The 22,628-nt window shown below is 43.2% G+C and overlaps 1 pseudogene; it reads left to right on the top strand.

Moving 5' to 3' along the window:
• Window positions 1–6,149: 6,149 nt before the first annotated feature.
• Window positions 6,150–22,270, top strand: LOC143544259 (cysteine-rich receptor-like protein kinase 2; annotated as a pseudogene).
• The last annotated feature ends 358 nt before the right edge of the window (window positions 22,271–22,628 follow it).

The raw sequence follows: 22,628 nt of genomic DNA, 5'->3' as shown, positions 1-22,628 counted from the left end.
TTTGGTTTTTCACCAAGTGAGCCAGCCTGCCTGATTTTACATCCTTCTCGATCGCATCCTTTAAATGATGGCATGCGTCGGTGTTGTGGCCCGGGGACCTGTGAAATTTACAATATTTGCCACTGTTTTGCGGTCCCTTGTAGTGTAGTTGCTTGGGGGGCTTGAATTGGACATTCTCAGTACTTAACACCTGTGAAGGTGTTTTAGTGAGGGGAGTCCATATTCTTGGCAGAGGTCTGCTAGGATCTCTGCCGCCCTCCCTCTTGTCACCCTCCCCGCGATTACGAACATCTTTTTGGGGCTGGGGTGAGCTTGGTTGCGCTTGCTTTTCTGCGGAAGAAAAACTTGTTGGCTGCAACCTGGACCATACAGAGTTCTGTTTGGCCCTCTTCTCTTTGCTGCGCGGTGATTCAGCCTGATGCGCTCTTTCTCTTGCCCTATCTTGGGCAATCTGTTTTTCATTTCTCGCGAAAACTCGCGATGCCTCCATTAACTTGGCCCACGTGGTGGGCATGCCATCTTTGCTTACGAGAGCTCGTCGTAATTGATCACTGCGCGCGCCTTGTATAAAGGCCACGCGCAGGAGTTGCTCGGTTATACCTCCGATTGCCAGAGACTCCTGATTGAACCGAGTGATGTAATCTTCAATCGTTTCATCATTCCTGCGTACGCAGTGCATGATGTCATCAGGATCGCGCGTGTGCCTGCGCTGCTATACGAAGTGGGCTTGGAACTTTTCTAATAGTTCCTCGAACCCATCAATTTGCCCAGTCGGCAAGCTCTCGAACCATACCCGCGCCGCGCCCGTTAGGCAGCGAGCAAACATATGACACCATGTTGGCATCGTCCAGCTCTCTAGGTTTCCCGTGTTGTAAAAACCTTGCAAGAAATCGTCTGGATCTGTTGTGCCGTCATATTTACCCAAACCACTCGGCATCTTGGTCTTGTGCTGGATGGGAGCCTGCGCGATGCGCGCAGTGAACTTTGAGTGTTTCACCAAGATGGCTGGTCTGTAGGGTGTGGTTACGTCCACTTGCCCTCTGACTGGTGGGCTGTACGGCATGTGCAGATCCAGATCGGCTCTGGCTCCAGGCGCCATGTTCACAGGCGCGCGGAGCTGTGAGCCTCCTGCATGAGTATCCCGCGTCTTCCTCATGCTATGCACTTCTTCATCACTGAACTCAGTGTGTGCAGTGTGAACAGAATGTCCTTCTTCCGGCGCGCGCGGCCTTTTTGTAGTCTGCTTATCAAACGCTTGCCTTTGTGTTTGGTCGGCTAGCTTTTTCTATTTGACCATTTCATTGTACTTTTCCAGTAGACGCCGCTGCTCGTTTATGAGCCATTCATTCGGATCATTTGTTTCTTCTTCTGGACCCATTGGTCCTTTCAGTTTCGCGCCGGCCATATTTTGTAACGTGAGATCGTCTGGAGGAGTTTCAGTCTGGCCGTGAGGGGTTGTGACGAAGGGACGGTTGCTGGTGGTACGCGTAGAATCACGCGGAACCCTCAGAACCTGCTGTCCGTCGTTAACACCCTCACGTTCAATATCCTCCAGAGCTTGATCAACGTTACGAACGCCAGAAACCATGGTGATTGATTTTTTTTTATGTAGATCTGATGAGATCTGATTGCCGTTTGTAACAGTGGATGGCGCCAATGAAGAAACGTGGATCTACTCACTGGTAGCAGATCTACTTTCCTCGGGTGTGATTATACTATTTCACCAATGGTTCTTCTGGATCTGTGTTCTTCCACCTACAAAATGAACAGCGCCGTTACTTACCCCTCAGAAAGGGACAGAGGGGTCCTCTTTGGGGTAACCCTCCGGCGTGAGAATAAGTATGTGTAGGAGAAGATAATAATGTGTGAGTAAGGGAATTGGGAGAGTATTGCTTAATAGCTGAATACTGTATGTTACTCTGTATGATTATGTGATTGTCTCTCTGTGTATGAGAAAGTAACTGACTAGGGTTGCCTGTCAGTGAATATAATTGAATTATGCTTCAATGTGAATCAATGTCTGGTCCGTAACTGTGTACGTTATGATGTATTTATAGTGCTAGGGTTTCCACTGATTGAGCTGAGACCAAATTAGGGTTTTGTTGGCCTCCTCCAATCGATTTGCGCCACGTGTCCCTGGAGACACCTGGTGCTTTTTCATTGGTTATGATCACGTGGTAACCCATGAGTCATGCTGAGCTGTCCACCTTTCATTTAGCAGCTGTCAACATCAGCATATCCTTATTCCTTAAAAAGATGCCTTCTGGAAGGTTGTCTGACGTGCACAATCAAGGTTGCCCTAATCCTGATTTGGATAAGGACGAGGTTGATTATGTGCACGTGTGATATGCGCCCCTCCTGAGGATGCGCGAGGTCTTCTCTTTATTCTCACGCGCAGATATTTCATGCGCAGATGTGATATGCACGAGCATGTGATATGCGCCGCGCGCTGGTGCGCCGCGCGCATATGTGATGCGCGAGCATATGTGTGCCTGGGCAGATGTGATATGCACGAGCATGTGATATGCGCCGCGCGCATATGTGATGCGCGAGCATATGTGTGCCTGGGCAGATGTGATATGCACGAACATGTGATATGCGCCGCGCGCATATGTGTGCCTGGGCATATGATGCCTGAGCATGTTTTGTATGTGCCATGCGCATAGGTTTTGGCTTTGTGCCTTCATAATGTGTTTATCTTGTGGGTTGACCCGCCTTGCTCGGTGTTGAGACGGGTACATACCTCTTCACTTATTTACATTTGTAAACGTTCATTTATGTGTGTTCATCTACCTTCATTTGCATATACATTTGAATTAATTATTAGCAATACTAGTTGGCCCATCGTGCATAAGTCCAATCAAGCTTCAGAACCAAACCTTGATATTCGAGTAGCAAGTGAATCAACACTTTTATTTTCTATGGTTATTTTCGTTTATTTTTTACACTCATTTATTATCATTTTGAATGTTAAGGAACAAACATAATGAACACACACACATTTATTTCCTAACAAACAAACACAACTAGCAAACCCATTCCTTTCAAGTGTTCATCCCCATTTGTTTGACTCGTTTACAGCCTTTGTCAATTTTTACATGTTTATTCATTAATGGATTGGTTTGGATTATGTATTATTTGTAAAGCGCTTATGAGTTAAAATTTACCCGACCTGGTCCATTTTGATTCAATTCTTGTGTGTTATTTGTGGATAAACAAACAGACATAGATGTTGGAATTATGGGCCGGTTCGGGTAAGTCAATACGGCCAACCGGGTTATGACCCGTGAGAGTTACACCGTGAGGTAACGAGCAATAAACTCGCTTAAGTTAGTTAACCGGGATAGACGTTTTAACGAGATAAAATTACATGGAACGGGTCTTGGAGCAAGAGATGGACTTATTGGCCCATTGGGTTTATAACTAATTAGATTGGTTAAACCTAATTAAGGGGTTATATAAATATATGATATTTTATAACCTTAACACTAATCTTAAGATAAGTCCATACCTCCTTCCTCCTATACCCTAGCCGCCGGTCAACACCATCACCGCCGACTCATCGCCGATGATTGTTCACCGTTGCCGCCCGTCCAGTCACTGCCACCGGACACCCCCCGCCGCCAGACACCTGCCCAGCCGCTGCTGTCCACCGCCACAAGCCGCCGCTGCCTCCAACTGCTGTTCGGACCCCACCACCGCTGTCGGGTTGTCGTCGTGCACCACCACCGTTGGTCGCTTGTCTCGTTGTGTCACCTAGCTTAGTTCGTTATCCTTCGGTGTCTCAACCGGTTAATTATTAACCGAGGTAAACTTAAATATATTCTTAAGTTTTAATTATATATTTATTGTTTGACCTGTACTCGTATTGTTGGTAACCGAATCCTGTTGGGTTTAGTTTCGGTGCTGATTGATTGTAGACTTTCCGCTGCGTATAATTATTAATTAATGAGATTAATTATTATTTGCTACGTTTATTAAACCAGTTTTAATAAACAAAATTTTAACTGATCGCCACTGAAACCCAACAACAGAAGCATTTCAAACAAGGTAGAGTGGAGGGAATATTTGATTCAAAGTTCCAAACCTAATGATGCATATTCTTCCCAACATAAAGTTTCAGAAAGAGCTCATAAAAGTGGTACACGTGGCACTACTTTGCAACCCGTAAGCTCTATCTTTTAGACCATCCTTGCCCGCAGCACTAAAAATGTTAGCCGTAAATGATGAACCTTTACCTGCACCCTCTAACCCGCTTTTATAGATGAAGGAACCATGAAATTTTATAACGTCACTCAAAAGTTACTCAAGTATTTAATGGTGATGATTATAGCTCACTGTCCTATTTCCGTTTCTAAATATTATTAAAGATATCAATTCAAGATTATGAAATTCGTTATTAGAAAATAATATTAAAATGTTAGAATATACGTAGTGTGGGTCTCGAGTAAGGTGGGTTGCATGTGGATAGTAAACCTTTCAGAGTCTTCCAAGTACAGTTGCACTTAAGCCGTACAAATAAGTATATATGTGAACTTATTTATTTATTAATTTGTGTGTATGTGTAAAATAAAAATAACAATAAAATGTATAATTGAAAATATGAATTCATATATGATTACTAGTTTGAATCAAATCTAATTTTGAGTTTTTCAAGTCTCATTTATTCGAATTCGATTCAAATAAAATTTCGAGGTTTTTTTTTCCTTTTTAATTTTTTTTATGCTGGCTCATCTCTTGCATATATACTTTTATACTATATATTATATCATTTCATCATATTGTATTTTACTACATGGGTTTGCTTCCAATCAATTATTCTTTTCTTCCGTTTAAAGTTTCCCACCTTATTATCAAATTGTTTTTGGTTATTCCAAAATTGTTCATTATTTTAGTTGATTATGTTATTAATAATAAAACGTAAAGTACAACTTTCACTAGGTCATCAAACACTGAACTGCTAAACATATGCAAAAAAAAGTTTCAAAATGAAATTGATGAATACAACAATCAAACTCGAGACTTAAGTTTATTAAACTCATACCTTATCCACAACGCCACTTGCTTGGTATTTTAAGCAGTTCACTCCTATTTTATAAGGTGATCCACTCAGTTTTTCTCTATATAACGTTACACTGTTATTTCAAAACTCGGGGGTTCCCATGAACCCCCTAATCACTACGTAGATTCGCCCTGATCACGCAACCATATTACATTCTACATGAAAGATAATTGAATGTGGTAGGAGAGAAAAGAGAGACTGTTAGACCCTTATCACATTTTAAACAATGCATGCATATATCTATTTATTCCTAGGCTTGCAATGAACCGATCATCCAGTGAACTATTCGTGAACAATTCAATGGTAAGTTCATTTATGTTCGTATATTTAATAAACAAACGAACATGAGCAAAAAACTGGTGTTCATTTAATTAAATGAATGAACATGAACAAATGTTTCGTCCCTTCGTTCATTTATGTTCGTTTATGCTTGTTTATTTTTGTCTGTGTTTGTTTATGTTCGTTCATATAATATGGAGTACGTGGATACAAAGGAAGGTTGGGGTTCTCCTGTAAAAACGTAAGTTCGATCCACACTTGGGTCACTTTGGATGGACATTGATAATGAAATATTGGCTAGGCCTTGAGAGGTTGTCAGTTCGAATCCTAAGTCCACTCGGGTTTTTGTCCCACTGTGTGTTACGCCAAAGAGTTCTGCTATTGTGGCGTTACAACGACTGTCAAGTGGTAACCAGTGGTATGGTTTCCCGGGGAAATGCCAAGCCAAACTCTGAACTCTTAAGTCACTGTGTGCCCAGTTAAGACAACGTAGTCCAACCAGAATAGAGCAACGGAACTCCTCAAATTAAAGCATACGGTGGCCTAAACATAAAAAAGAAATTCGTTCCGAAAAAAATAATGAATCTCCCTCTCTATAAAAAGCCATTCGATAAGTACAATTCTAAATATCTCTCTCTCAATCTCAATCTCAATCTCAATCTCAATCTCAATCTCATGTATCATTTTCTCTTGTCACTCAATTATATGCCTATATATATATGAATGTATGTATATCTCCCAAAACTGAACATATTACACGTACTGCTCAAAACTGGTTTTATGTTATTTCAGTTTTCATGACTAGAAGATGAAGAAATCAACACATACAGCTATAATTTTCATCGTTGTTTTGATCATACAAGTATCCAAATCAAACGGCGACGCCAGACCCGAAATAATCAAAATGCAGTGTGATAACACCTCAGAGACTGACCAAACAACATTCCTCAAGAATTTTATTCGTACAATGAATATGATTACGAGCCAAATTCAAACTTCACATAACGCGACAGCAACTGTGGGCACTGGCCCCAACTCAATCTACGCTCTAGCGGAATGCTACGGTGATCTCTCTTCACAAGATTGCATCATATGTTATGCCCAAATACGTACTTCTTTTCCCGCAAGCTACCCCCAAAGCGGGGGGGTGGATTTATCTTGACGGGTGCTTTATGCGCCTCCAACATTATAACTTCTTCGAGGAGTATGCGAACCCGAAAGATGATATGGTTTGCGGGAATACAACAAAAAAAGGTGTGTTGTTTCAAGAGTCAACAAGTCAGGCAGTGGTCAATGCTGTATCGGGTGCGTTGAGAGCAGGGACGGATTTATTCATGTGAGTACCGGGTCAAGCGAACCAGGTGTTTTTCGAACCGTAGTGGAGCATTTAATAGCGACTTTTTTAGCGAACCATGTGTTTCTGGGCTGAACCATATATATAATTCGTTTCAAATATATACATAAAACATATACTGGCTTAGTGGCAAGGCGTGCATTGTGTTTGAGTGCAGACCCGGGTTCGAGTCTCACACAAGACACAACCTTATTTTTTTTTGCCTTTTTCTTTTGTGCTCTATTACCCTTATAAACCTTTCTTAAAAACCCTAAACACCCCCAATTTCCCTCACTGTCTGTCTGTCCACCTCTACCGTAGAGAAAGAAACTCGCCGAGACGCCGACCACCTCACAGTCACACAGACAGACGCCGACCACCTCCAAATCTCCAATTCCATCTGTAGCTCCCACAAATTAAAAACCCTAAATCCACAATACACATCCTCCGGCCTCCGCGTTCGCCGACGGTGACGACTCCGAGTCGGAGTCACACAGTCACACCAGAAACTCGCCGTCGCCGTCTCACCGATAGTCCGATACCCTCCGGCAGTCCGGCCTCCGCGTTCAGGTGCGTTCCCGAATCCCGCCCCTTTTGTAGTTCGTTAGAATGAGACTTTTGATGATTGAGTGTTCAAAAAAGATGTTAGTTTTTTAGGGCTTTGAATTTTATTTTTGCTTTTACAGAACTTAAATTTGATAGATTATGGACCGTTTTTTATCGAGAAGGCCACGAGACCCTTCACCATCTAGTAGTAATAATCTGGCAAGAGTCGAATTGGATGATCTTCCATGGGATCCTTCAGATCGAAAGCCGATTTCATCATATCATCCTAATCAAAAAGATGAAATTAGAAGAACATATTTGCTAAGAGGGCCATGTCAACCTATTGGGCATAATTTCCCGCAACGAGATTTTGCTAACTTGGCCACTACATTGCTAATGTGAAAGAAGATTCGAGGTTTGACAATCTTAAAGGGGTAAGTGATCTTGCAAAAATGATGGTGGAAACAAGAAAACACATTGATTATCCGTTGGTTTATCGTTTAATAAAATTGTCACTAGTTCTACCGGTTGCAACGGCTAGTGTTGAAAGAAGTTTTTCTTCAATGAAGCATGTGAAGACGGAACTACGTAATAGGATGGGTGACGGGTACATGAATGATTCTTGCATTTGCTACATTGAAAGAGAGTTTTTACTACAAGTTTCGATCGAAGATGTAATGCAACGCTTTCAAAAGATGAAAACTCGTAAAGAACAACTATAAGGTTAGTTTTTTTTTTATTTCGAAAGATTATCGTTTTTAAGTCCCGTGTTTTTTTAGTTTCTAATGATGATGTTTTTTAGTTATTATATCGTTTTTTATTATATGATTAATCTTTCTTGACCCGAACCGTTAAACCAATCCGAATCGTCAACCCGACCCAATTTTTTTATACGCGTTCTTATATATTTAGAGCATCTTAAAATAGCGAACCAGATAAAAAAAAATTCTAAATCCGTCACTGACTCCGACACTCACAGTCACACAGTCACACCAGAAACTCGCCGTCGCCGTCTCACCGATAGTCCGATACCCTCCGGCAGTCCGGCCTCCGCGTTCAGGTGCGTTCCCGAATCCCGCCCCTTTTGTAGTTCGTTAGAATGAGACTTTTGATGATTGAGTGTTCAAAAAAGATGTTAGTTTTTTAGGGCTTTGAATTTTATTTTTGCTTTTACAGAACTTAAATTTGATAGATTATGGACCGTTTTTTATCGAGAAGGCCACGAGACCCTTCACCATCTAGTAGTAATAATCTGGCAAGAGTCGAATTGGATGATCTTCCATGGGATCCTTCAGATCGAAAGCCGATTTCATCATATCATCCTAATCAAAAAGATGAAATTAGAAGAACATATTTGCTAAGAGGGCCATGTCAACCTATTGGGCATAATTTCCCGCAACGAGATTTTGCTAACTTGGCCACTACATTGCTAATGTGAAAGAAGATTCGAGGTTTGACAATCTTAAAGGGGTAAGTGATCTTGCAAAAATGATGGTGGAAACAAGAAAACACATTGATTATCCGTTGGTTTATCGTTTAATAAAATTGTCACTAGTTCTACCGGTTGCAACGGCTAGTGTTGAAAGAAGTTTTTCTTCAATGAAGCATGTGAAGACGGAACTACGTAATAGGATGGGTGACGGGTACATGAATGATTCTTGCATTTGCTACATTGAAAGAGAGTTTTTACTACAAGTTTCGATCGAAGATGTAATGCAACGCTTTCAAAAGATGAAAACTCGTAAAGAACAACTATAAGGTTAGTTTTTTTTTTATTTCGAAAGATTATCGTTTTTAAGTCCCGTGTTTTTTTAGTTTCTAATGATGATGTTTTTTAGTTATTATATCGTTTTTTATTATATGATTAATCTTTCTTGACCCGAACCGTTAAACCAATCCGAATCGTCAACCCGACCCAATTTTTTTATACGCGTTCTTATATATTTAGAGCATCTTAAAATAGCGAACCAGATAAAAAAAAATTCTAAATCCGTCACTGGTTGAGAGGTCAATGCTGTATCGGGTGCGTTGAGAAATAATGATTACTTTGGTAGGGTAGAATTGTTGGTGTCGGGTACTAATGATTCGGTTTATGTGTTGGTGGAATGTCGGAAGACTTTGAGCCCGAGTTCTTGTAGGGCGTGCTTGGAGAACGCATCGATGTCGTTAAAGAAATGTTCACCATGGTCTGAGGGTCGCGTGTTGAACATGGGGTGTTTCATGAGGTATTCGGATACCAATTTTCTCAATCCTTTACCGGTCAAAGGACGATCTAGCAATAAAGGTAACTACTATTTATTTATTTACTAGGTTTTATCCCCCATATTACGAGGGTTGTTTTATATTTTTTGTTTTTTAATATTTATTTTTTGGATTTTAATTTTCTTTATTGTAAGGAAATTAATAATATACTTAGGGTTTGATGATGAAAGAGTTTCATAAATAAATGATATGTTACAACCCGTTTAAAAGCTATCTGGGTTTGGTGACCCATGACTCGCTTATTTTTTTACTATAAAATTGTTTCTTAATTATAAATAATATCTTATAAAAAATTAGATATTAATTTTTAGTATATCTCTATTTTATAGGATTTTCATATCAAATATTTGGAAAGATTAATTTTTAATTTACCCGTTTAAGAGCTCTCTGGGTTTAGTGAGACCCATATCTATGAATTCAGATCAAATGCATGATAAACATTTATTTACAAATAAAGTAATCTGGTGGCTTAAGAGAATTTAAGAAGCAACTAGAGAGCTTTTAAAGGTTTCGTTTATATATATATATATTATAGATTTGAAAATTTATAAAGTCTTTTTAATCACTAGACAACTTGGTCGGTTCGTAGTTAACGGTTCCACCTAAAATCCCACCAAATATATAATCAGCCTAAGCGGACGATGAACATCCGCCAAGGATAGAACTTTTTAGGGGCGAGTAGGGGTTGTGGCCCATTTGGTTTTTGGGCTTAGAAATAGCCATAACTTTTTTCTTAACTTTTTTTCCAACGAAGCTCTCGCATGGTGCGTTCATAATATGAGGGAAGAAGATGATAAGCTGTGTAACCTTAATTTGAATTAAAATATCTAACATTCTGTAATTTTATTATTAAAATGGACGTCGTTTAGTCATTTTAAAAAGAAAAACTGATGTACTTTTGTTTTTCACAATATATAGGTACTAGTGTTCTACTTCCTTCTTTAAATGCTTCTTTCTTTTAAATTATTTTTTATGTTTATTATGTGAATCATTTTTATAACCTATCTGACTTTACTAAATGCAATTTTAAATTTACTTTTTAAAAATGTGTAACGTATATGTAGATATACTATATATGTAAGAATTGGTTATTATTATTTTTTTTTAATTTATGGTCTTTAATAGGTAAAATAGTTGGTTGTTTTATGTGTAAGAACTTAATATTTATTTTTAAAATTTTTGACCCCTCAATATAAATGTTTAAGTTCCGTCACTTTACATCCCTACCTAAGTTATAAACAATGTCATCAAAAGGATAATAAACAGAATAAGTAACATAAGCACGGGTAAGAAAAAACTTTCCAATAAAAATCTTATTTACGCGATGAAGAAATTGATATCGTTGTTGGCAGCGAGGATAGTAACAATCGCGGCTTCAGTCGCCACTACTGTGGTGGTAATTACAGTTGCTTTGATGATCATCTTATATATCAAGAAACACAAACATATTCAACACAAAAGAAGAGGTATACCCACAATATTTGATTAAAAAAACATGTTTTGCGAAATCTATGAAGCAAACTACTGACTGCTTATAATTTCTAGGTTCTTATGATACTCGCAAACTAGTAAAGATTCTTAATGATAGTGGCTTGTACTTCAAATACTCCACTGTTGAAAATGCTACCGAACACTGGGATGATTCTAATAAGATCGGACAAGGAGGATTCGGGACCGTGTACAAGGTTTGAGTTTTTTATACAAGTCTAATTGTGTTGGGTTGGCATGTTGTAATTCTTTTTAGTTGTGTTGACTTTTATTAATCCCATTTATATAAAACTATATCTACCCATTCATAACTAAGCATGTGAAGACAGCTAACGTGAACTATGAGTCTATGAAATTTCTCTTAAGGGGCTCTTAATGATGAACGAGAAATAGCTGTAAAGAGACTTTTTATCAGCTATAAATTTAAAGTAGCAGATTTCTTTAATGAAGTTAAATTATCTAGCAGTGTTGAGCATCCAAATCTTCTTAGGTTATTAGGATGCAGTTGTTTAGGATCCAAAACTATTCTTATATATGAATACATGCCCAACAAGAGCCTTGACTTCTACATTTTTGGTAAGTTCGATTTCAATTCGTTTATTTATAAAGTTGGTCGATTTTTGTTATGTTTTATCTCATTCAGGTCATGTTAAAAAACGCAACTGAGAGGGTAATGCCTCTAATAGGTTGAAAGTTGCCCAGCCTCCATTTCTGATGCAAACAACTTGCGTAATTGTTTTATCTATTCATTAGTTGTTTATTATTATTATTATTATTATTATTATTATTATTGACGTAATTTTAATCATTTCCAAATAAAAAAAAATATCAGTGCAACCCATAATTAAAATGACCTGTATGAGTCCGAACCCATATGACCTATTGCTCAACCCGACCCATCAATGATTCAAAAGCAACTGATTCGAACCATTTGATAAATTTATCTTATCTCATATTCCTACAAGGGACCTTTTTGTTGTTTTTACCTATTTGACCAATTAGCATGTCTAATCTGAAAGGTAACAATTATTATTTTGTCAGATGAATTACTAGGAAGAGAAATAGGGTGGGAGAAGAGAGTTGAGATTATTATTGGTATAGGAGAAAGCCTCGTCTACCTTTATGAGAATACCAAACGATGGTGAAGAGGTAGGTCCCAGCAGAGCCCAGTTGGACCCGCAAGACTCACCTTAAACAGGGACGTCTGCGCAGAAACCAACTGGATCCGCAGGACCAACCATGCTCAGAGACGTGACGTCCTTACCCGCAGTACGCAAGCTGGTCCCGCAGGAAATGCCTCCCAATGGTGAAGGACTCCGCCTGTCCCCGCAGCCTCGGATACAAGCCATTAGGGAAGGCCACCCGCGCAGCAAGGCTACACGCACAAGGCACTTAGCTCTCAATCATTCAGTGTCACCTGAAGGAATGAGCGAAGCCGGGAACAATCCCGCATAAGGGCGGGAGGGGGAATACTCCCGCCCAAATAAGCCAGTCCGTACGATACGGGAAGATCTTCTGTACTGTACCTGACGAGGTATGGGAAAAAGATCTGACTAAAGATACGACAGCTTATGGACAACAGTATGGCGAGCAGCATGCTCCTACACTGTATGTCACTATTAGCCGCCGCCTACTCACCAACTATTGTCATACCACGTGCGTAGCCGGCAGTTGGTAGAAAAGGAATAGTATACAGCAGGCCTGGTCGCAATCAGCCGCTACCTACCCACCAACTACCAGCAGGGCACGTGCGTAGGCTACTGTTGGTGGAACAGGAACACTGTTGCAGCCGGCCATACCTCCTTGGAAACCTACCTTCGGCTATAAATACCACAAATGGTATGACCATCTCATCCTATCATATCTTATCACATTATCATCATATTATACCTGATATCTGCTCTAGCAATCTCTTAATATACTTTTATATTTAAAGAGCAATCTAGTCTGATTCTCACGCCGGAGGGTGGTCACAAGGAGGAACCCCCCCTTCTCAGTGACGAGCTCACGGTGTCTGTTTTGCAGGTTATCAGAAGAACCATCTTCCAAGGGTCTAACCCCTCGTGGGAAACATCTATCTAACCCCCAGGTTACCAGTAATCTGTCCGGGGTCCGGTTAGTGTTTCTTCATTGGCGCCATCCGTGCATAAAGCTAGAACTACATTTTTCTCCAGTTTTTTCAAACTTCTACAAAGATGGTTAGAGAAATTCCGGTAACCACAACCCCAGCTACTGGGGGGAATACCGGTAACACAGTTTTTACAAACACTACCCCGGTTACCCAAGCCGGGGCAAGTGAAGTAAATTTTACGAACACTACCCCAGTTACTCATGCTGGGGCAAGTGCAGTAAATGATCGCCTACTGGGATCCACTGATACCCAGGTTGAGAAACGAAGACTCCCCCGCCAAACTCTCGATGAAGTCAAGGCATGGGCGGAGGCACGACAAAAGGAATTCCAGGCCGAGTTGAACGAACGCTTGCGTTCCGTACAACAGGCCGACGAATTCGAATACTGGGAGGATGACTCGGAGGAATCCGACTCCGACGCGAACCCTCGCCATAGGGCAAAAGGGAAGCGTAAGGAAATGGAATCCCAACCGAAAAGGCATTTTGGACAAGCCTTCAAACCAAAAAGCACAGGTGGAAGTCCACGAGACTTCTCCAAAACGTTCAGACCAAACGTTGCAAATGCAGGAACGTCCAAGTTTGCAAGGGACATTGCGGAAGCAATCGCCCCAAAGAGTGCCAAACAAATGCCTAACATAGGCACATATGACGGTATATCTGATCCAGACGATCATTTGAACAGGTTCATAGCGGGGGCAACCGTCAGCAATTGGACGGAACCCACGTGGTGCTACATGTTCCAAATGACGCTTGTTGGGGCTGCTAGAGCTTGGTTTGATCGTCTACCGGTCAACCACATCTACGACTGGGCAGACTTCCAGCAGAAGTTTAGCCAACACTTCAGCCAGCAACGGAAGTATACCGAGGAGCAATGGACAATCCTCAAATGCATACGAGAAGAAGATGAATCTCTGCCAAACTTCATCACTCGCTTCAACTCAAAGAAGCTAAGTTTGGGCAATATCAGCGAAGATCTTGTTCGCGCTGCCTTCATCCAGGGCGCGCATGACCCAGAGCTCATCCGCACCCTAACGGGTAAAGATGGCATGCCATCCACATGGGATGCCATCATGACAGCAGCAAAACGCTATGCGGAAACGGAGAAGCAACTGGGTAGAGATCTCCCCCAGAGCACAAACCTCTACACTCAGAAGACGAGAGAAGACAACGTCCTCACCGCCCGATTAAATAAAAAGCGGAAGCTAGGCATTTGGCAGTCAAGGGTAAACTTTGACACCTCATCCGGCTTGCAACATCGATTGGGCGGAAAGGATAATGTACAGCCGCACCGAAACTCCAGATGGACGCCACTCACCAAAAGCGTCACTGAGATATTCGCCACTGAAGAGCTCCCGTGGCCAAAGCCTCCAATAATCCGACATCGTCACGATGCTGATCGGAGCAAATACTGTGACTTTCACAAGACAAAAGGCCACAACACTGAAGAATGCATAGACGTAAAAGACATGGTCGAAGCATTTGTCAGAGATGGGACGCTCGCGCACCTCGTGGCGCAATAAAGGCTGAACAGGCGGGTGCGTGTAGAACCCCAGCTGAGGAAAACATGAATAAAAATTCCAGCTTCAATGTCGAGACTACATGCTGCGTAAAGAACGAGATCCCGAGCCAGGTGCGTATCGGCTCGATGGCACTCCCATCCCAACAATATGGAAGGGAGCTTATTTACACAGTTTGCATGTAAATCAATTCCAATTTGTAAAGAAAAGGCCAAGAGCCACTTCTAATGGAAATGATTCTCTTTAGAACATCGAAGCTGATGATTTTACATTTATACTTTTCTGAACACTGGTAACGGCATTCACATTACGTGAAGTCGTTGCGTGGGAAGGCGATCCTACCCGCACAAACCCAATAACGTGACAAACCTTCACGCAGGTCAGTTGAAGGGGAAGAGTTCAATTATCCCATTAAATGAAAGTGCCGGTCTATCCGCATGAATCATGAAAGGAAACTGAACACTACCTATTGACAACCGCGCGTCGAACGGTTCAAAACAAAATTCTTAAAAGGATGAGGAAAACCTACACGCAGGTCAGATATGGGTAAAGTTTTGCCAAACTAAGTGCAAGTGACGGTCCTACCCGCACAATCACGAAAGAGGAAGCAAAACTTCACACCTATTATCAACCACGTTCAAAGGTTAACTTATCCTCAAAGGATGAGGAAAACCTACACGCAGGTCAGATATGGGTAAAGTTTTGCCATCCTACTAAGTGCAAGTGACGGTTCTACCCGCACAATCACGAAAGAGGAAGCAAAACTTCACACCCATTATCAACCACGTTCAAAGGTTCACTTATCCTCAAAAGATGAGGAAAACCTACACGCAGGTCAGATGAAGGTTAAAGTTTAGCCATCTTACTAAGTGCAAGTGACGGTTCTACCCGCACAATCATGAAAGAGGAAGCAAAACTTTAACCCATTATCAACCACGTTCAACAGGTTAACTTATTCTACACTTGAAAAATTGCTAATTTAAACTAAGTATGCAAGTCATAAGTTTATAAAGCAAGAAACCCAAAGAAGGAAATAACAATCTTATGCGCAAAAAGATTAATATTTCACAAACGGATTATTACAAGAATGGCCGGGTAACTACCCGCCTACGAAAAGAAAATAAATACATCTGTACAAGACTATCCTAGCAACGGGAAGGGATCTTCAGGATCAAGCTTCAGGGCCGCTTCCACTTGGACCCACTCCATCAGAAGAACGGGGCGGTTCGAGGAAGGCTTTTAGGATAGCTAACCCATCATCAGCAGCAGCTACTTGGTTCACCTTCTCCACCACTGGATGCGGGAAGGCGGCGTATTGATTTACTGCTTGGTCATATATGGCTTCAGTATCAACATTGTACAAAGGGAAGTTGGAAGGCGGGAAGCCTTTCTCAACGAACCCTAGACCAAGCAGGAAGCCGGCCCGTTCCCCATCCTCGTGAGAAGCGTTGAGGGCTGCGCTCATAGCATCGTCGTAGGATGTCTCTGAGAAGACCCGATGCACAACCTACAAAGGAAAATATACAAGTGTCAAGTCACCTTTTCTATGTACAAAGGAAAGCGTGAAGACGTAAAGCTAAACATACCTGAGGCAACGCTTCTCGAAGAAGCCATTCCTTGGCAACCAGAGCTTCTTGGAGGGCGGCCTGAGCTTGGGTGCGGGCGCGTTCAGCTTCGCTTTTGTTGAGGTTGGCAAGTAGCACTTCCTTCGCAGCAGCCTCTTCAACGCCCTTAAGCTTCCGCTCGGTGTGGTCAAGCACGCCCCTCTGGTCCAGGATCTCTTGGAGCTTCTTGGCATCTTCCATCGCCAAGGCATCATGAGCACGTTGGAGAGCCTCCAATTTAGCCTTGAGCTCCTCGTTCTCCACGCATAAAGGCTCAGCAACGGCTTCAGCCTTGGTGGCCCTCTCGGTTGCGTTCCTCGCAGTCTCCTTAGCCAGTCGAAGCTGTTCGTTAACAGCTTGGGCAGCCATGGAGCGGGCCTCGAGTCGCGCTTGAACCTCAACCTCGAGGGCCTTGAAGGCCTTCTCCTTCTCCGCAGCAGCTGCGGCCAACTTTTGGTTCTCCTCCCGAAGAGCCCGCGCTTGGGATACTTCCTTGGCGCGAGCTGCTTTTAACTTGTCGTTTTCACGACAAAGCAGCTCGACGCGCGGCTGCATCCGGGCCTGGAGAACCCGAAGCTCATTGGTTAGCCTACCCTCCTGGTAGCTAGCCATGGCTTCCCTCAACGCACCATGGGGAGCAGCGTGGCGAGCCCATTCCACGCACTCCACAGGGGTACGAAGGGTTGTTCCTCGGCGTATGTTCCATCGCGGAACATACACGTCATTGGAATCCGACACTGCAAAAAACAAAAAAAGCAGTTAGGAAAAAGATGATAAAAAATAAGTGAGAAAGGGCAAAGGAACCCTACGCACCTGTAGGGTCTATAACAGGCCGATAGCCGCCGAACCCATCACCTGAACCCAAAGGAAACCCATCCAAAAGGTCAGGCAGATGGGAAGGTGGCAAAGATTGGCGAGTACTCCCATGCGTACCTGATGGGCCGGCCGTCGGTGCCGGTGGCGGGGGCATGGTGGCAGCCGCCGCAGTCGCTGCCGCAGAATCCGCAGCAATCGTAACCGCCGGCTCGGTGAAAGATGCTGTAAAAATCGCACTTACCACTGGCGGTGACGTCATCTCGGCTGGAACAGTCGGCTCAAGTGACTGAGCAACTGATCCAGCGGAAGCAGGCGCAGGCGCCTGGGTCGTCGCCTCAGGTAGGCTGACCGAGCCTACCGTCATCGGCGGAGAGGTACTCCTCTGCGCTCCACCCTGGAATGCGTCAACATCCACGCCTGCACAAGAAGATAAGTGTTAACAATAAATTTATGAAGTATGATAAATCTACAAAAACAAGGATGTTTGTACTTACGGGTTTTCTTGAGCCTGAACGTACGGACGGGCGGGGACGAGCCCGATGGAGCCGGTCTCTTGATACCGGTCACCGTCGTCGTCAATGGTTCTCCGGAGGTAACAGTCGTAGCCTCCGGAACAGTGGTCTTCTCACCACCGGGGTTCCCCGCCACCTCTTCACTACCTGACTCGGTGTCAGATAGGAGCACCGGATCAGCTGTGGAGGCCACCTTCTCCTTCCCTTTCCCGCCGGCAGCCTTCCTCTTCCGCACCAGCGGAGGACCATCTGCGGATTCCTCAGAAGACAGGGTGTCAGGAATTCCAGCAGCGGGTACAGCATTGAGGGGTTGAGGATAGAGTATCGCCTTACCTGGCCGCCGTTGGCTCAGGATCTCGTGGCCCAGCGGATAGACCTCCACAAACCGATCCGCCGTTTGCTCCAGGATGGGCAACTCGTTCTCATCTAGAGCACGAGTGCCCACCCGCACGGGACCGTCAGCTTCCCGCGGGTGCAGGAGCGACTCCAAATCGTTCCCCTCTGAGAAAAAAAACAGTTAGAAGACAAACTCAAATCAGCAAGAAAGACAAGACATACCATAAGGAATAGAGTTCAAACCGTATTCGAGAAGGATGGGAAACCGGGACGCATCCTTCCATACCCGGCTCATCCCCAGCATCACCATCCCGGACTCCGCAAACCGGTAAACCGGAGATTGGACCCGGGATATCTTCGCGAACAATTCCGCCTCCTGGTAGCTGGAAGCGTGAAGGCTCGGAAGCGCTTGTCCGTTCTTAAACTTCATGGCAATGGGGATGGCGCGGGCAGAAATGTAGAAGAACTCCCGCTTCCACGATCGGAGACTGCGCTCGGTCACGCAGATCTTCAAACCCTTAATACGGGTTGTCAGGGTGTACCACCCCTGGATGCACCTCCAAGTATAGAAGGTCATCAGGCGGTCCACATAGGGCTCAATACCCAGAATCCGGCACACCCATTCGAAGTGCCGGATCTTGGCAATCGCCATCGGATGCGCCTCGGTCAGGTGCACACCGTGCCTCTCCAAGACACGGTACACAAACTTTGTCAATGGGAACCTAAGGTTCCCATAAACAAAGAATGCAGCATATACCCCGATCTTGCCACTAGGGGCATCGTACACAGTCTGGTGGGGTTCAGGAAACTCAGGCTCAAGAGACTCAAGCATGAATTTCCTGACGACATACTGGTACTGATCGACAGGTAGAGCACACTGGCACTCGCCAGCAGTACTCCTATCGTCGGCTACAGCTTCAGCATCATGGGAAGACATATTGCAGAGAGAAGAAAACGATTTCGGGAAAATGCTTGCCTGAAAAGGGGAGTATTTGTCGGAAATCGCCAAGAAGAAGAAGAGAAGGGTGAAAGTGTGGATTACAAAGAACCCTCTCCCCCTTTATATAGTAATCGCAATTAATGCGGTGAATTTAATGCGGAGGAGAGAGAAATCGAAGGTGCAATGAAACTATGACACGTGGCAAAAAGCAAGCTGGAAACAGCTGTTGAAAGGACGTGTGCCAGTAATTTCGCGGCCACGCACCCGAAAAATCGCGCCCACGCGCCTGAAAAAGCGTCTGGAATGACCATATAATGTCACGTCACCATAACTTCCTGCACGTCCTGACACAGTCAGGAGAAACCGTCGCACGACATTTCAGAGGTTTGAACTGTTCCTATCTTTCCACCAACCTTTCAAATTTTAAAATTCAAAATTTAAAAATATTAAAAAGTAAGCGGGAAAATAACCCCTTAGCTTGGCAAAACAAGTAACCGTAAGACGGATGCGGGTACAGTGTAAAGGCAAAACCCTTCACGCACCTAGCACCCGCAGGGAATTGAAGCCAAGTAAAATCTTGGCAAACAAGTAACCGTAAGACGGATGCGGGTACAGTGTAAAGGCAAAACCCTTCACGCACCTAGCACCCGCAGGGAATTGAAGCCAAGTAAAACCTTGGCAAACAAGTAACCGTAAGACGGATGCGGGTACAGTGTAAAGGCAAAACCCTTCACGCACCTAGCACCCGCAGGGAATTGAAGCCAAGCAAAACCTTGGCAAACAAGTAACCGTAAGACGGATGCGGGTACAGTGTAAAGGCAAAACCCTTCACATACCTAGCACCCGCAGGGAATTGAAGCCAAATATTCCTCGGCAACCAAGTAACTATAAGACGGGTGCGGGTACAGTGTAAAGGCAAAACCCTTCACATACCTAGCACCCGCAGGGAATTGACGCCAGGAATACCTTGGAAGTAAAGTAACCGTAAGACGAGCGCTGGTACAGTGTTAAGGCAAAACCCTTCACATACCTAGCGCTCCGCTGGGAATTGAAACCAAGAAGGATCTTCTGGGCAATGCTTGCGGAAACGGAAATAACATCCCCGCATAGCGGGAATGTCGAGAACTACGTTGTTTGAAGCTCCAGGATGGAATTGGTGGTTTTAACATAATTGATCACTATGTCCAAAACTACCAAAACCTCATGGAGTCTACACAAGGGGGGACTCAACGCTCCTGACTTGCGAGGAGGTTACAGACCTACCCGCATCATACCCAAAGACCAAGCAGGAAACTCGGGAATTTCTGCAAGTGACAAGGACTTCCGCGGGAAGAATCCCCATGGAAAACCTTAAAAAACCCTTTTCAAAACCCTTTGCTTAAGTCCAAAAGTTCACCTCACTTTATTAAACACGCATGAGAAGAACATTGGACTGGGGGGACTTGAAGAGGTAGGTCCCAGCAGAGCCCAGTTGGACCCGCAAGACTCACCTTAAACAGGGACGTCTGCGCAGAAACCAACTAGATCCGCAGGACCAACCATGCTCAGAGACGTGACGTCCTTACCCGCAGTACGCAAGCTGGTCCCGCAGGAAATGCCTCCCAATGGTGAAGGACTCCGCCTGTCCCCGCAGCCTCGGATACAAGCCATTAGGGAAGGCCACCCGCGCAGCAAGGCTACACGCACAAGGCACTTAGCTCTCAATCATTCAGTGTCACCTGAAGGAATGAGCGAAGCCGGGAACAATCCCGCATAAGGGCGGGAGGGGGAATACTCCCGCCCAAATAAGCCAGTCCGTACGATACGGGAAGATCTTCTGTACTGTACCTGACGAGGTATGGGAAAAAGATCTGACTAAAGATACGACAGCTTATGGACAACAGTATGGCGAGCAGCATGCTCCTACACTGTATGTCACTATTAGCCGCTGCCTACTCACCAACTATTGTCATACCACGTGCGTAGCCGGCAGTTGGTAGAAAAGGAATAGTATACAGCAGGCCTGGTCGCTATCAGCCGCTACCTACCCACCAACTACCAGCAGGGCACGTGCGTAGGCTACTGTTGGTGGAACAGGAACACTGTTGCAGCCGTCCATACCTCCTTGGAAACCTACCTTCGGCTATAAATACCACAAATGGTATGACCATCTCATCCTATCATATCTTATCACATTATCATCATATTATACCTGATATCTGCTCTAGCAATCTCTTAATATACTTTTATATTTAAAGAGCAATCTAGTCTGATTCTCACGCCGGAGGGTTGTCACAAGGAGGAACCCCCCCTTCTCAGTGACGAGCTCACGGTGTCTGTTTTGCAGGTTATCAGAAGAACCATCTTCCAAGGTTCTAACCCCTCGTGGGAAACATCTATCTAACCCCAGGTTACCAGTAATCTGTCCGGGGTCCGGTTAGTGTTTCTTCAGATGGATTGTTCACAGAGATATTAAAGCTGCTAATATCTTATTAGACCATAGGTTTCGTCCCAAAATAGCTGATTATGGGTTGGCACGGTCTTTTCAAGATGACAAAAGCCACATTAGCACCGCCATTGCAGGAACACTGTAACTACCTTCTTGGTTAATTAGCTTTCGTTCAAGTTATTTTGGATATAAAAAAAGTTCATTTATATGGTCTACGACTTTTATTTTTATTTTTATTATTTGGATTATACCAGTGGATATATGGCTCCGGAATATCTAATCCACGGTCAATTAACCGAAAAGGCAGATGTTTATAGCTTTGGTATTTTAATTTTGGAGATGGTTACCGGAATGGAAAGCAATCGAAGCAGAATCACCGAATATACAGACAACTTATTGTCTACTGTAAGTATATACTCTTCACCTCACACGACAACTGTTTTTCTTTTTTCCAGTCTAGTAGACCATTATTTTGGGACAGAGCATAGGGGACCGGGTTGAAAGTCGCGTGAAGTGTAGTATTTATACATAAAATCTTTCACATCATTTTATTTAAAGTATTATATGATAAACTAGTTACTCAACACGTCCATCTTCACACACATATAACTGCAATTCTTTTGTGATTGAGCAAATGTGAGCATCTTTAAAATTTATTTATTTGTTGATTAATAGGCATGGAATCATTTCAACCAAGGCACCTTGGTGGACATACTTGACTCAAATTTAATGATGCACATTTACCCGAACACAAATTTCCAAAAAGATATTATTAAAGTGGTACATATAGCACTTCTTTGCACTCAAGAAGTTCCATCTTTAAGACCATCCATGTCAGCAACACTAAAAATGTTAGCAACAAACGAGGACCCGTTACCCGCCCCTTCTAATACCCCTTTTGTTAACGAATTAACCATAGAACTTAACGACATTACACAAAGCTTACCAAATAACCGCGATGGAGGTGATTCTAGCTCAGTTGCCACAGTTTCTCAGAGTCATTTCTACCTGAGGTAACACAAGTTAAATAGGAAATATTTAGCTGAAATATATTGGGATATATTAGGTCCTATTTTAATCTGTAATATATCATTTTCATTTTGTGAATCCTTTTTATAGGGCATGTAAAGAAGCCAAGGTGAGGTTTGTTTCTTGTTACAGAAGAAATGATGGTAGAACCACTAATAAAAGAAAGACGGATGGTGATATAAGCGACATGAACCTCGGATATTTTGTAAAAAATATTTATGGCTTTAGAGGTGGCAAAGCAAACAGATTATGCTTAAATAATTAGTGTGTCAAATATGATTATAAACTTGTATTATTTCAATTCTAGTATTATATTCTAACTTTTTGAGTAATATAGTTTAGGTTT

Source organism: Bidens hawaiensis, unplaced genomic scaffold (assembly GCF_021521415.1).
Source record: "Bidens hawaiensis isolate Kalapana, Puna unplaced genomic scaffold, B.hawaiensis_p1.1 tig00013505_1, whole genome shotgun sequence".
In the NCBI taxonomy this organism is placed as follows: Eukaryota; Viridiplantae; Streptophyta; class Magnoliopsida; order Asterales; family Asteraceae; genus Bidens; species Bidens hawaiensis.
Note: the sequence above shows the minus strand (reverse complement) of the source record. Positions and strands in the feature narration are given on the sequence as shown.